At 37.7% G+C, this 14106-nt stretch overlaps 1 protein-coding gene across 8 annotated transcripts in view; it reads left to right on the forward strand.

Annotated features, from left to right (window-relative positions):
- The window catches only part of CHRM3 (cholinergic receptor muscarinic 3), a 437857-nt gene that overhangs the window by 119597 nt on the left and 304154 nt on the right, over positions 1-14106 (forward strand). For all 8 annotated transcript variants that reach the window (XM_019746847.3, XM_088799094.1, XM_088799092.1 and 5 more), the window contains exon 2: positions 1789-1897. The gene's annotated coding sequence lies outside the window, so the exon portion shown is untranslated. The remainder of the gene's footprint in view (positions 1-1788; positions 1898-14106) is intronic.

The raw sequence follows: 14106 nt of genomic DNA on the forward strand, positions 1-14106 counted from the left end.
GCCCAGGCAGTGTGCCTGTTGAGTGTGGTTGAGTCTAACCTCCTTTGAGGTGCCTTCTCCAGGGAAAAGCTCATCATATCAGTGCAGCCATTGGGGTGCACTGGGGCTTTTGATCCCCTCTGGGAAGTGAATCCCACTCCCTGCTTCCGATCTGCACGAAAGCACCCCCCCCTTCTTTAATAACATCCCCTCCATATTGAAAACTAACCAGACCAGAAATGAGCCAACTGTTTCTATAAAGGGTCAGATAATAAATACTTCAGACTCTGTGAGTCATACTGTTTCTGTCACAACCTTTTAGCTCTGTCTTTGTAGCATAAAGCAGCCAGAAACAGTATGGAAATGCATGGCTGTGGCTGTATTCCAATAAAACTTCATTTATAGACTCTGAAATTTGAATTTCAAATAATTTACATGATTCTTTTGATTTCTTTCAATGATTTAAAACCTATCCTTAGCTCATGGGCTACACAGAAACGGGTCGTTTGCCCACCCCTGCCCTCAGCAGACGGGGTGATGGAGTACTGCTGCTTCTGTGCAGAGAAGTGGGGTCTGACCTTTAGGGTCCTCCTCTGGCTGTTTCTCTACAGCATCTTCAGTCCAGAGTAGCTTTTCCTAGTAGTTCCATCCAATCAAGCAGCTTTTACCTAGAGGCTTCAGCCATTTCAGTTTTCCCTCTGTTTGTGCAGTCTTCACCCTGCGATCTGGCCATTGGGAAGGCGGTCCGTTCTGTTAGCAAGCTGGTATCTGGTCCAGAAGTGAAGGGTGGATTTTTTTTCCCCTTCTTTCTGGAAAATTTTCTTTTGTTATCTAACCTTTGCTGCTCTTCAGGAACCTCTCCAATTGAACTAAATTGACTACTAACTACTTTTTCATTTTTTGAAAGAACGTATTTGAACTTCATTCACATGATTTTTCAAGATTATTGTTCCTACTTTTTTTCCTTGTAAGAATGTGTTGCAAACAGGAAGATAACTTTGGCAAGTAAATGAAAGGATGGAGGAAACAAAAGTGTGAATTGATATATAGATATAGATATAAATATATAGATATATAGATATATATACCAATTCCTGCATTTGGAAATTCATTTGCTTACTCAGCAAATATTTCCATGTTCCAGGCACTGTATCCTAAAACGAGACCCCACTTTCTGTTTTGCGCAAAGATGAATAGAATATCGTACTGTCTTCAAGGGAACTACAGGGGAAACAGACCCATTAGATACGTTTTTATACAATGCTCTTGATGTGCGTTATCATATTGTATGGAGCACAAGTAAACACGGGAGGAAGTGTGTGCTCTTCACAGCCCACGTGGTATCAAAGGACCATGGGCGAGGTGTTCACAGCCTGGCCACCCGCGGCGCTCTTCCGCATTGTAAAGGCTGAAGACCACATACATCACAACCTCCCTGTGGAGACGGGATGAAATTTCACACAGTGCTCAGCACCTAGGCCCTAAAACAACACTGCATGTCAGAGGATTTTAAATTTGCTTTTTTGTTTGTTTTGTTTCCTGTTAATAAATTATAACCTTCTAGTGATATCATACCAATTTACTACTCAATATGTTACTTCTTAATCAGATTTTTTAACTGACTACATGGTGTTTCCACATGCTGTGCTGCTCACGGTGTGGAAAACAGCGGTGTAATTAGGCCCTTCTTTGGACTGCTTGTCAGATATCTTTTTTTCCTAATGGCTACAGGTTGTAAAGATGCTCCTATGCAAATGTTATGAAATGGTATTTATTGACTCACTTTGTCATCTTTGTGTGTTTGTTTAGATCTGCACAGTGATGGCGCAGATTTTGGTTACGAGTTGCTCAGTGGACTGTGAATTGGCGGAGCGGTACCCGTTCCCATGGTGATGGTCACTGCTGAGGCTCTTCACTGGTATGTATTTTCTAGTTAATATCATTTACATGGTTCTATATTGAGATTTTAATGGAGTCTACATTTATAATGAAAAATGTGCAAAATACATGTGTTTGTGTTGCTGCTGTGAAATACGGCCAAATTTAGTCTGTTTATGTAACGACCAGGTATGAAAGAACAGGCGAGATGTGTTTATTATGTATATGAATATATATTAGCTGGGTAATATATATGTATCTATATAGGCAGAATTTAGAAGTATAGTATTTTACCTCTTGTTTAACTAAATGAAAAAGTCATTGGAAAGTTTCAGTGCTTTTTAGTTCTTTAATATCATATAAATCTGGTAATGTAAGCCTAAATATTTTACTTAATATTTTGAAGCAGTTCAATATTATTGTAGTTTTTCCCAACAGGGCATCTGATATGCTTTTGTTACACAAGTATCATGTGGTAATTGATATATGATGTTTATGGTGTCAATGAAAGTGAACTATACTCAGTGTCAGAAGACCTTAATTTTAGTTTCAGCTCCAACATTTATCATCTGATTAGTTCCTTAAATCTCTAGGCCTCAGTTTCCTCATCTGCAAAATGAGAGGCAGAATTTCTGCTTTACCTAATCCATAAGATTACTTTACAGGTCAAGGGAGATGATATTGTGAAACTATGGGTTAACTATAAACCCGATAAAAATAGATAGTATTATCTGTGATTGATATTAGAAGTAGAAACTGGTAAAAGTTTTGACCATGATTTTATTTTTAAATTGGTAATGCAGTCTAATATTTTGTATATTATTCACCTAAGAGAGAAATGATAGAATCATATTTAATTTAATTAATGACTCATTTCTCGTATTTGAGAAAATTATGTTTGCATGAAATATGAAAAAACACATATGTTTCACATGCTGTACACACCAATCCCCACCAATCATAAGAATTAGGTTTCTACTTCTTATTTCCAGGATACTTACTCTCTTTCAGATTTTATTTTTAGGTATTTACACTTGGAGGAGAAAAAAAATACACTAAACACATTTATGTTTAATTTCAGGATACTAAGGGAACAATATAGAAAATTGATCAGATATTATTCACTTAGTTTAATATATCTAATTCCTTTGTTAACTTAAATCTCTTTAATGTCTCATATGACCGTTCTCTTTAGCTAATAGAGCACAGCTAGCATGTTTCAAATAAAAGACTAAAATGAAAATCTTAATAAATACATTTACTAATATTGAGAAAGACTCTTCTACTAAAATTAAATGGGTCATTATATAACTCAACCAATGCGATAAAACTGATTTGCAAATTCTTTCCCAGGCATAGATATGATTATCACTGAAGGGATAATGGTTTATTACGTGAATAAAATGTTCCATATAAGTGAAACAAAAAACTTAGTAACTGGTAACTTGTATTCACTTGCTGATATTGTAACACAGTCCTTAAGTATGGAGGTGGAGTTGTCTAGAGTGAGACTGTGTAGAGTTGCAAACTGATATGTCATTGTCCAGTTTTGCCATGTTGGACCAGTCATTTAACCTCTCTGTGCCTTAGTTTTTCTCATCTGTAAAATGGGTCTAATAATAAGGCTTGTTGTGTGGATTACATGAATTGATATGGTCAAGTGCTTAGGAACAGTGTATGACACTTGGTGAACAACCAATATTATCAATTATTATTCACTGGATGAATGTGGGATTATGGTCAGAACCACAGATTTTGGAATTAGAAATTAAAGGTTTAAAATCACTAATTCATGGTGGTATCTAAAGTAGTTACTGAACACTTTGAAGTCTCATTTTCTGTGAAATAAAATCATTAAAATATACTCTATACTGCTTTTGTTAGGATGGTTTAACACAGCATCAAGGAATGGTAGCTGTCTCCTTCACTGGAAGTTGTGAAGATATAATCACAAATTATTGTACAATGCAATTTTAAAGTAATATAAATGGGGGATTTTCTGATTATGAAAATATCTTTGCCAAGCATTATATTTAGGATACTTTTGGAAATGTGCTCAATTATAAGAGTTGTTTTGTTAGATCCAGAATTTCAAAAAAGACAAACAAAAAATTTAAATCAAATTATAAAATGCAAATGTAACTGAAATATCACATCCTGATTAAAAAAATAAAAATGACAAATTCTATTGGCATTTTTAGGACTATTAGGAAATATTAGCTCAATGTATAACTTGTTCTGAAGTTAGGCCTGTTACCAAATTTAAAATGACTTTTTTTTTTTTTTTTCTGGGCAGAAAGGGGAAAAAAAAACAAAGGAGGTGGAGAGAGGAATATGTGTCACAAAATAATGGAGGGGAAGGGCTGGATTTTCACTTTCACAATCGTATATTCTGAATCAGATTTCATGCTTGTTCTTGTTATGAATAAACTTAGGTATTGTCCTTTGGGCTTGTATTGGCTGAATTCAGTGGTTGTAATGGACGGTGTTTTTTAAATGAGTCATAAATTGTTCCCAAGGTGGGAAATACTGATAACTTGGGGCAATAATCAGAGCCAAGAGCTATTGCCAGGCTGCTGTGTATTAGAGCAGAAAGCCAAGTTGTCTTCCCTTGTGTGTTAACTAAAAGCTATCTGAAACAATGATGGTATCTGGTCAGTCCCTCTCTGTAGCCATCCGTATCAGCAGCCACATAAATTTAATCTGACTGGTTTGTAATTCAGATTACAGTAGTATTGAATGTTGCATTGTGGACCCTGACAAAGAAAATACTTACCAAGAAGGACTCCTGGTGGCTAAAGGGGCTCAAATTTGTAAGCAGAGACTAGCAGCCATTTCTACCCATGGACCTCTCACGCAACCCACACTTCAGGGAGAAGTCTGCACTAAGTTGTCTGCCTCCCACACTGAACTGCCTACCTGCACTGTGTTCCTAACATCAGAATCCACCCTTACAAAGGAGATCCTGGGATAGTATTTCAACCCATAAGACTGAGGCTTCTCCCATTCAAACAAAGCAGCATGACTATATCCCCATCAGCATCTCCACTGACCAATCAAGGCAGTGCCTTTTGGGCCAATCAAGCTGTGAGGATTTGGAGTCTCATTTTCATGAGGATGGACCAATCCGAGCAGGGACAGGGATTTCTGTGTATATGTATAAGCCAGCTCCCCTCTGGCTTGGAGAACACACTTTCCTTTTCCACTGAAGACTGTTTCTCCTGCTAGAGCTGAAACACTAAAGATGAAACACCAAAGACATCATTCTAGACCAGATCAGGGCAGAGCAGGGCAGAGCAGAGTGGAGCTATCTAGCCAGAGGGGGGTCTGGCCCCCAGGGCCGCCTCATAGCCATTCTGTTTCACAGACGTGAGGCTTCATAATTGAGCTGTATCACAATTAAGCTGTTGGCACTAAAGAAAGTTTCCTTCTTTACCACACCTCAAATTGGGGAACTCTGTTGCTATTGAATCGAAGCCAAGGGCCATGGGTTGACACCATACTTCCTTTTATTTTTCTTGTGGCTTATTTCTGCAATAGCTTTAGCCTTCGCAATTTTTCCTGACAAGGACAGTCATGGTAATAGAGGAGGATTCTGAGTATAACGGTTTGGGGGGTGGTTTCTTAGGTAGGAGCCACCACGGTAGACATGAGGCTAGGCCTGACTGCTGGCTTTGCTGTCCCTGCTTGGGGACCTGAGTGAGAGATGACTGTGGAGCTTATTCTGTCCTGCTTCCCCAGAGCCCTGTATCATTCCATATTTTCAGTCTTCTGGTGTGGTCATCGTTCATATTTGGAAGCCTCATATTAGGATTTAGGATGTAATAAAAAAGTTGTGTCATGATGTTGGAATGATGGTCTTACTAAACAGATGGGTTCTCATGTCTCCCTGCTTATTTTCATGACCATTATGTGTGATATTTATTTTTAAAATTATTAATGGCTTTAGAAGTCTCCTTCTAAAGGAGTCTGATTTAGTCAGATATCAATCTAATGCCTCATCAAACAGTAGCTCTAAAAGCTGCAGAGGAGCACACTGTGTTATTCACTGTCACGGTGCCAGTTTGGAGGAAACATGGGGCATTTAGAACTGAAGTATATTGTAATTTGGAGACAGACATAGATGAAGTCTTTATCAGTGGGACTTTAAGAATCGGTAGGTGTATTCAGACCATCACTGTAAGTACGACACAGTCAAGCTCGGGGGTGCTGCCAGCCTCAGAGCAGTTGTGAATGAGCAGAAATATGCTGCAGGATGAGCAGAAGCTGAGTCCATGAAAGGCGAGTGTCTGCTGAAGAATGACTAGAAGTAGAATCTGGGTGGGAATGCCCTAGAACAGGTTGTGCAGCCTTCTCTCATTTGTCCGCAGCTGCTCTCCTCTGCCTCTGCTGACCAAGCCCCACCTAGATGCCCCCAGCCTCCCCGCGTGGCGTGATACCACAAGCCTCCAAGTGTTCACACATACTCCACATCAATCTCTGATTCTAACTTCCAAACTCACCTTACATGCACTGCCTTCTATGAAAACTTCCTTAATCCTCCTCTTAAAATGGACCACTTCCTCTTTGCTTCTTCCACCTCTGTACTGTGCACACGCCTCTGTGATTGAGCACAATCGCATCTCTTACAATAATTGGTTTACATTTCCACCTTCGTCCATTTGGGCTGTCAGAACACCATAGACGGAGTAGCTTCTAAACAACAGAAATTTGTTCTTCACAGTTTTGGAGACTGGAAAGTCCATGATCAAGGCGCTAGCAGGTTTGGTGTCTGGTGAGAATTGCTTCCTAGAAGGCCATCTTCTCATTGTGTCCTCACGTGGTGGGAAGGGCAAAGCGTCTCCGTGGGTCTTTTATAAGGATGCTAATCCCACTCATGAGGGCACACCTTCAGAACCGAACCACTTCCCAGAGGCCCGACCTCCACAGACCATCACATTGGGCATTAGGACTTAATATAAATTTTGGGGAGACACAATATTCTGTAGCAGTCCATCTATCCAACTGTACTCTTGGCTTGTGGAGGGCAATCTTGTCTCATTCAGTCTTGTATGTCCAGTGTCTAGCACTCAGTGTGTAGCTGCTAATTAAATTAATGATTGACACAATGTCCTCTGTTCTCTGAACAGGAAATAATTGCATTTACCATGTCAAGTATATTTCTATTAAAATTCTTTTAATGTGAATATTAGCTTAAACTTGTTATTGATATAAATCTGTAGAAAGTAAAACCAGAAAAATGAAAAGTGGCAACTCTTAACATACCATGGTGCTATTATTTTTAATATTTTTAGCAAAAGAAAAGAGTTTTGAAAGTGTATAATGGACTATTCACTTCCTTATTAGTTTATCAGTAAGCATTTTATTTTTACAACATTTCAAAAATGATGAGGGTTATTTGATTTCATCTTGACCGAGGTTGGAATGATTTCTTCCATGTAAATTAGTAAGAAAAAAAATAAAATAAAATAGTTTTTTAGACTTTATTTTATTATAGTAATTATTATATATATTTTGAATCAATTTTATTTAACACTTGAGACCTGAATTCATCACAAACTATTTAAAATCATATATACATACGCACCACACAAATATATATACCCTACACACACACACACACACACACACACACACACACTATGTAATGTATTACATAATGTAATGTATATGTGTGTGTATTTATTTATTTATTTATTTATTTAATATGTCCCTGGAAGTAGCCTACTATTAATCTGATTTGGTAAAGGTGGGATGTGTACATTAAGTGGAATTAAACATTCCTGTAGATTTGAGCTCTTTTTTAAAAAAATAGAGGGAAGAACAACCAAACAAAGAAACTCTCTAAGTCAATAACCCTAATTATCTAGCCACATGAAATTTCACCGGAATTTTACTTTAGTAGCAAGATATCACTCAGAGGAGGACTTAAAATTGTTTAGTTTAAATGTTTGTTCTTGAATAGTACCATCTGAACAGTAAAGAGTATTAAGTCCCCTAAGCCAGTATTTTCACACTCAGCATTCATCTTTGTTACTTAGTGTGTATCAGTATCTATACAGAGGGGTCAACACGGGCTGTAGGTGGGATTACAAATAGTACACAGAATCCCACCCCTTTCAGCTTTCACAGATGGCTGTAATGGGCAAGGGGAAAGCATTCAGCTAAGAAAGACATCTTTAAGGAAGGAAAATGGGTTGACAGGGTCAATCAGTTTTCAGTGCATGAGTTGCTTTAGATTGACATGGTTCAAGCAAAAAGGGATGATGTTTGAACCATGTATCAAGAATATTAATCCAGTTGTGTAAGCAGGAGTATAATGGAGTCATGTAGGTATTAACACAGTATGAAAGCTTTAATATTTTCCAGTAGGTAGAGCAATACAGCACAAATAATATTCTTGAAAGAAGTGGCTATTTTAAAAATTATTCCTAAGTATAACACTTGACAAAATTCCAGGTTGTTTCCTGATGACTTTTTAAGTGTCTGATTTATGTTTTTAAAGATTAGAATATCTTGATGACTGTTTTCTGAATTCCTGTTTAGCTAAAGGACTTCTAGTTGTATGTAGAAATTTAATCATAATAATAGTGGCTACACGTTCACTAAGCGAGTGAATGTGCCGGGACGGCTGACTGTCATATCTACACTAAATCTTCACAAAAGCTCTGCAAAGACAGTGCTATTGTCTTCTTTTGACAAAGGGGGAGACGTATAATGTGCAGTGGACACTACTGATTTACATGCATATTTATATAACCTAAATTTGTGACAGTCTCACCACTGTAGGATGAACATATACATATGGAGACATAATATTTTATACGTGGAATTATTTTAAAATACAATTAACTTTTAAAATATGTGCTTCAGGGTTTACGCCACGCTTATTTAATATCCTGGAGAATACATAGTTTATAAAATTAAAGATTTCCCACTCTATTCTTCTGCAGCAACAGATATGAATAAAGATGAGAATTTGTGTCTATTTGAGACGTGTCCTCTGTAGTAGATTCAATCAGATGTCTTCAAGGAGAATGCATAAGCCATTTTTAAGATTGGGCAGTTTATCCTTAAAGCCAAATGATACCTTCATTTATTATGTTTTCTTATGTCTTATTTTTTTCACATGAACAGTCAATGTAAATGTCATGGAATAAATATGTGTGACAGTGATTATTTCCACAAGATGAAGACTATGATTTTTGGTTTCAACTGGTGTCTCCTGTGTGTATACCAGGCACCTCACAAAATGCTTTCACGTTAACTCTTTCAACTCATTTATTTGAAACTAATTTTGTTGATTTGTCTCATATTTTTCTAATTTCTATGATGACAGATATTGCGAGTATTTTATTGTCCCTAGGTGTGCATTCAACTGTTCTGCTTACCCAAACAAGGAAAACTTAAATGTAATAACAAATAAGTCTGGGAAGCAGAGATAGTTTTGAAGATGCAGTGGTTTTAACACTTGCTTTTTAATAAAGAAGATTCTAATACTTTGAAGTCATTTGAAATTTGACGGGGCAAAATTATCTAAAAAGAAAATCATATGTTGAATTACATTAGTTAAATATTTGAAGCTGGAGAACTCAGGTATTCCATTTATTCATTCAACAAGTATTTATGGGCCTCCTTCTATGAGGCGGGCCATGGGGCTATGAACAATAAAAAAGTGCCTGTCCTCATGGAATTTATATTTGTAGGGAGCCACTGGGGAGTGAGGGGCAGGAGGTGTGGAAAGGAAGTAGAGTGTGTGTGTGCACGCGTGCGTGTGTGTACATGCATTTATGTATATATTAACAAGTGTGTATATAGACATATGCACACATATGTATTTGCATAGAGGAAGTGATATATATCTAACCATATGTATATACAAATAGTAGCATATTTAATTTTAAATAAAAGTAACTTCTCTTTATAGCAGGGAGAATTTTTGGGTTGAACTTTCTCCGAAGCATAGTTTTAGGTTACAAAGGTTGAAATTTTTACTCACCAAAGCTTCATATATTGATCATTTCCAGAAATTAAAATTTTTGTAAAATACCTGTCTGTTTTAACATGGTTCATGTGTTTCCTATCTTATTTTCTTTATTTTTAAGAATATCTGTAGGTGTTCTAGAATCTAAAGAAATCCCCAGGCTGTTCTATACACTATATGGTACTAGGAGTGGTGATAGGGGCTGACAGAGACTTGAACACTATGAGACCCAAAGGGGAAAAAATTACACCGAAGGAAAAAAAGCAATTCCCAGTTCTTTGTTCTGTAATCAAAGTTCTAGACATCTCTGTGTGAAGCATGGAGTAGCATGTATTGTGCTTGTATTACCTAATCACGTTAAAGTTGCTTGTAGAACCGGAGTCATTGATTCACATACATTACTTAATTAGAAATGTGGTGTCAGTGTGCCCTTAGAGCTTGTGACAAAAAGGACAATTCAAAAACTTCAGAAACAGAGTGTCAGCCATGCACTGTGGTGAGGCAGTTTTCCAACAGGAAAGTGAATCATTTTTAGTGATTTTTGGATATGATAAAAAGACGTCGTTTTTAAGCTAAGCAAGTAAGTAAATATTAAACTGTTTATTTAGATTGCAATGATAAAGTAGCCCATTCCTCTTGGGAGAGATGAAAAACATCAAAATTATGCATTCATTTAAAAATATTTTCTTTTCATAAGCATAGTTTCATGTTGGAAAGCTCACCTACCTCTGAGGTTTTCTGAATACATGATTTTGGTGGCTTTCCCAAATCAAGGTCATTCAACTTTCATGCCATGGATGTAGAAATACATAAATGTGCTTGATACACAAAAATGTGATACACAAATGTGCCACAGAATATTTTGCATTCTTGATAATTCATTTCTAATTTAGATTTTTAAAATCTAGAATGAAAAGAATCTAATGAAATGATAATGTCTAATGGCCTTTGGAAGATGGGGCAAAAGAATGCAGAAGTGAAGGAGGGTGAATCGCCCCTCCCCGCTAATTGTTCTTTTTTCCTGCTATTTCCTGTAGGGGGCAAAATAGATTTCTGCCAAAGTAAAAATTGTTGCCCAATTATCATGGGGCCCTCACCCTAAGTACTAACAACCTGAAAAATGTACCGTTCTAATAAAATAGAGGAATTAAAGATGCATTTCAGTGCCTGATCCTCCTGTTATAAACTTGTTAAGATTCATTAAACAGATTATGGTATTGACAGAGGCTTTCTCAAGGAGGAGCCACATAAGGTAAGTTGCAAGATAGAAAAATCGTGTTTCCCCGAAAACAAGACCTAGCTGGACAATCAGCTCTAATGCGTCCTTTGGAGCAAAAATTAATATAAGACCCGGTCTTATATTATATTACATTATATTATATAAGACCCAGTTTTATATTATAGTAAAATAAGACCTGGTCTTATATTATACTATATTACATTATATTATATAAGACCCAGTTTTATATTATAGTAAAATAAGACCGGGGCTTATATTAATTTTTGCTCCAAAAGACACATTAGAGCTGATTGTCCGGCGAGATCTTATTTTCTGGGAGACACAGTAGTAAGTCTAAGGCAAGGAATAAACACTATATATAAAGAGTTTCAGGTTGTTTGTTTCAGTTTTGTTATTAACTCTTCCTGGGAAATTAACACAAAGCAGGCCATAGAGGAGGACGCAGATAAATGTAATTGAATTGAATGATGCTCTTGCTTATTAATTTCTTTGCGAGATCAGTTACAAGCTTTGAACATATCAGTAAACGTTTGTTTTTGTTTTTGTTTTTAATTTCCAAAAGAAAGTGGATCTTGGGCTTGAATCTCATTCTTTCGTTCATGCCTGGGGCTAGGAGACCGTCAAGGGCAGGCAGAGTAAGTGAAAGCCACTTAGTTAGTAAAGCCCTCTTCCTTTGTTCAGACTCTCTTTTCCCCGCTAATGAGAAAGGCAACTCCATCACAATACCCCTGACACACACTTCTTTTTTCAGCTGGCTTCTGAACAAAGGTAGTCAATCCTTCTATCTGAGTTCTCTGTCAGTGTGGTTCAGACATCAAGGTGACCTGTGAAACAATCATAAAGTCATTGTAGTAGATTGCCACCCACATTTTAAAATGAAACCCAACAAAATAAAATAAAATAAAATATCAGAATACATCCCATAATGAATTTTGACAAAGCCTTTGTTTCATTTATATGTGTGTGTGTATATGGCTGGGTTACGTGATAAAAATGTGTGTTTTCTGGGGAGAGGAGGTCACTGTCAAAACTGTTCAAAGAAGCACTCTTATTAATCTAATCTGTGCTCACTCTTCTAAGCCCTTGTCTTAAGTTCATTTGTCCTTTGTCATTCAGACATTTTCCAGTATCTTCACTCCGTTTACTCTTTTCTGACAGTTTCTCAGTGCCTCTGTGTCTGTCGTGGTAGCCAACACTTAGTACAGTGACCACTGGAGGAAGCTCTCACTAAATGTTGTTTGAAGTGATGAATTAATGATATTCTAAAAGCAATTACAAGTTTAGAAGTCCCAATGTCAACTGATGTGTTAATCCCACCTTCTTTCTCTTCCCTTAAACCCTATTGTGACTACTGGGAGTTGCCACCTTGCAAGTTGTCTGTTAGAATTTCTGAGTGTCCTGGGCTCCTGTGAGGGCAGTCACCACATTTTAGTCTCTTCCTGAAAGTCAAAGGGACATTAACCCCTCAGCAGGGCCCTACGTCCCTGCATGGTACTTGTGACGTGAATGGGGAACAAACTCCCAGCACAGAGTTTCAGACAGAGTAAGTAACAGCTTTATTTGGGATCCAATGTCCCTCCAGAGACCAATGCTCTGGTAAGCACAGAAGGTTATACAGAAAAGAATAGAATTTAATAACAAACCAAGTCCCAGAGTCAAATTGAGGTGGAGAAGGTCCCTGGTCTGGGAGAGATGACTGGGCCCATGATGGGTCTGAGGCGAGCTGGTCTTGCAAGGAAGAGCTTTGGAGAGTCCCTGGGTATCAAGGTTTGCACCTCGCAGAGGGGCTTAGCCCGAGTGTCCAGTCAGACTTCTCACAGCATTGCTCTGAAGCTCTGCTTTTATCCTTTTTTCCTTGGACTTGTTTATTTCTTAGGTGAGAACCAGAAGTTGTTTTGGTGAACGTGTTTATCACTCAATTTTGTTATGCTCAGTTTCACACAAAAACACGTTTTTTTATTTCATTCTTATCCATCTCACACATGTGCGGCCATTGTCCTGTCCCTATTAGTAAACAACTTGTTTTATAAACCTCAATCCACATATGTAATATATTCGGATATGCTCTATACACTGAGTCATTTTCCAAGTTTGCTTTACTGATTATTCAAAACGAGTGAGCAATCCAGGTGATTCTGTGACTTCATACTCTTTAAAACCCTCCTGCTCTTTACCTTGCCAGGAGTCCTGTGTGGCCCTAGACTTTCCCTTAAACGTGTTAATGGTCTGACTCCTGCATTGCTCCTTTCAGGTATGCCATAGTCCTTGCCACGGGAATACTTTCTAACACACAAATCTGAATATTTTACTCTTTGTGTAAATATCTCCCATAGCCATACCCGCTTTGCCTTGAGATTACAATCCAGATACATTTGAATAAGAATAAAAGGCCCTGAAATACTTGATTTCAGGATAGTCTCCCATTGTGTCCAGCCACACCTGCTAACATTTGAACTCTAGTCGTCATTCTCAACTATTAAATATGTGTTCCCGGGCCAGTGGACTAGCTCATGTCTTCTCCACCTTCTGTTGTGCCTGGAAAACACCTACACATCCATTAAAATTGTGGTCACAGTTTTTGGCTCATGTAAATATTCTGAGTGTCTTGAGTTAGCTCCTCTGCCATTGTTCCCTGGTTATGGAACTGTCCATATGTCCATCCTTCTGTACCTCCTTGGAGTCTGACTATCTCTTGTGTACGTATTGCCAGTTCTCCTTTGTAACCCCAAATCGAATCCGTCACAGTGCTGGGCACTGGGAGGATGCTCAGTAAATATGGCTGAGGGAATTGTCCCAGAAACATCTAAGACATTAACGGTCCTGTCCACTGATACGACCTTCCTTATCTCCTCATCCCCACCTACCACTGGTACAGATTCTTCCTAAACTCTTAAGTGTACCACCACAGCCTTTCTCCTTCACTTTTCCTTTGAATTACTTTCCCTAAGCCTGTTAGTTTTATAACATGTGAGAAGGTCATATAAGCAAAACAATTTGTCTCCATTATTCATGTCTGTAGAAAGCC

Source organism: Rhinolophus sinicus, chromosome 6 (assembly GCF_057876585.1).
Source record: "Rhinolophus sinicus isolate RSI-liver-muscle chromosome 6, RSI-T2T, whole genome shotgun sequence".
NCBI classification, from domain to species: domain Eukaryota; kingdom Metazoa; phylum Chordata; class Mammalia; order Chiroptera; family Rhinolophidae; genus Rhinolophus; species Rhinolophus sinicus.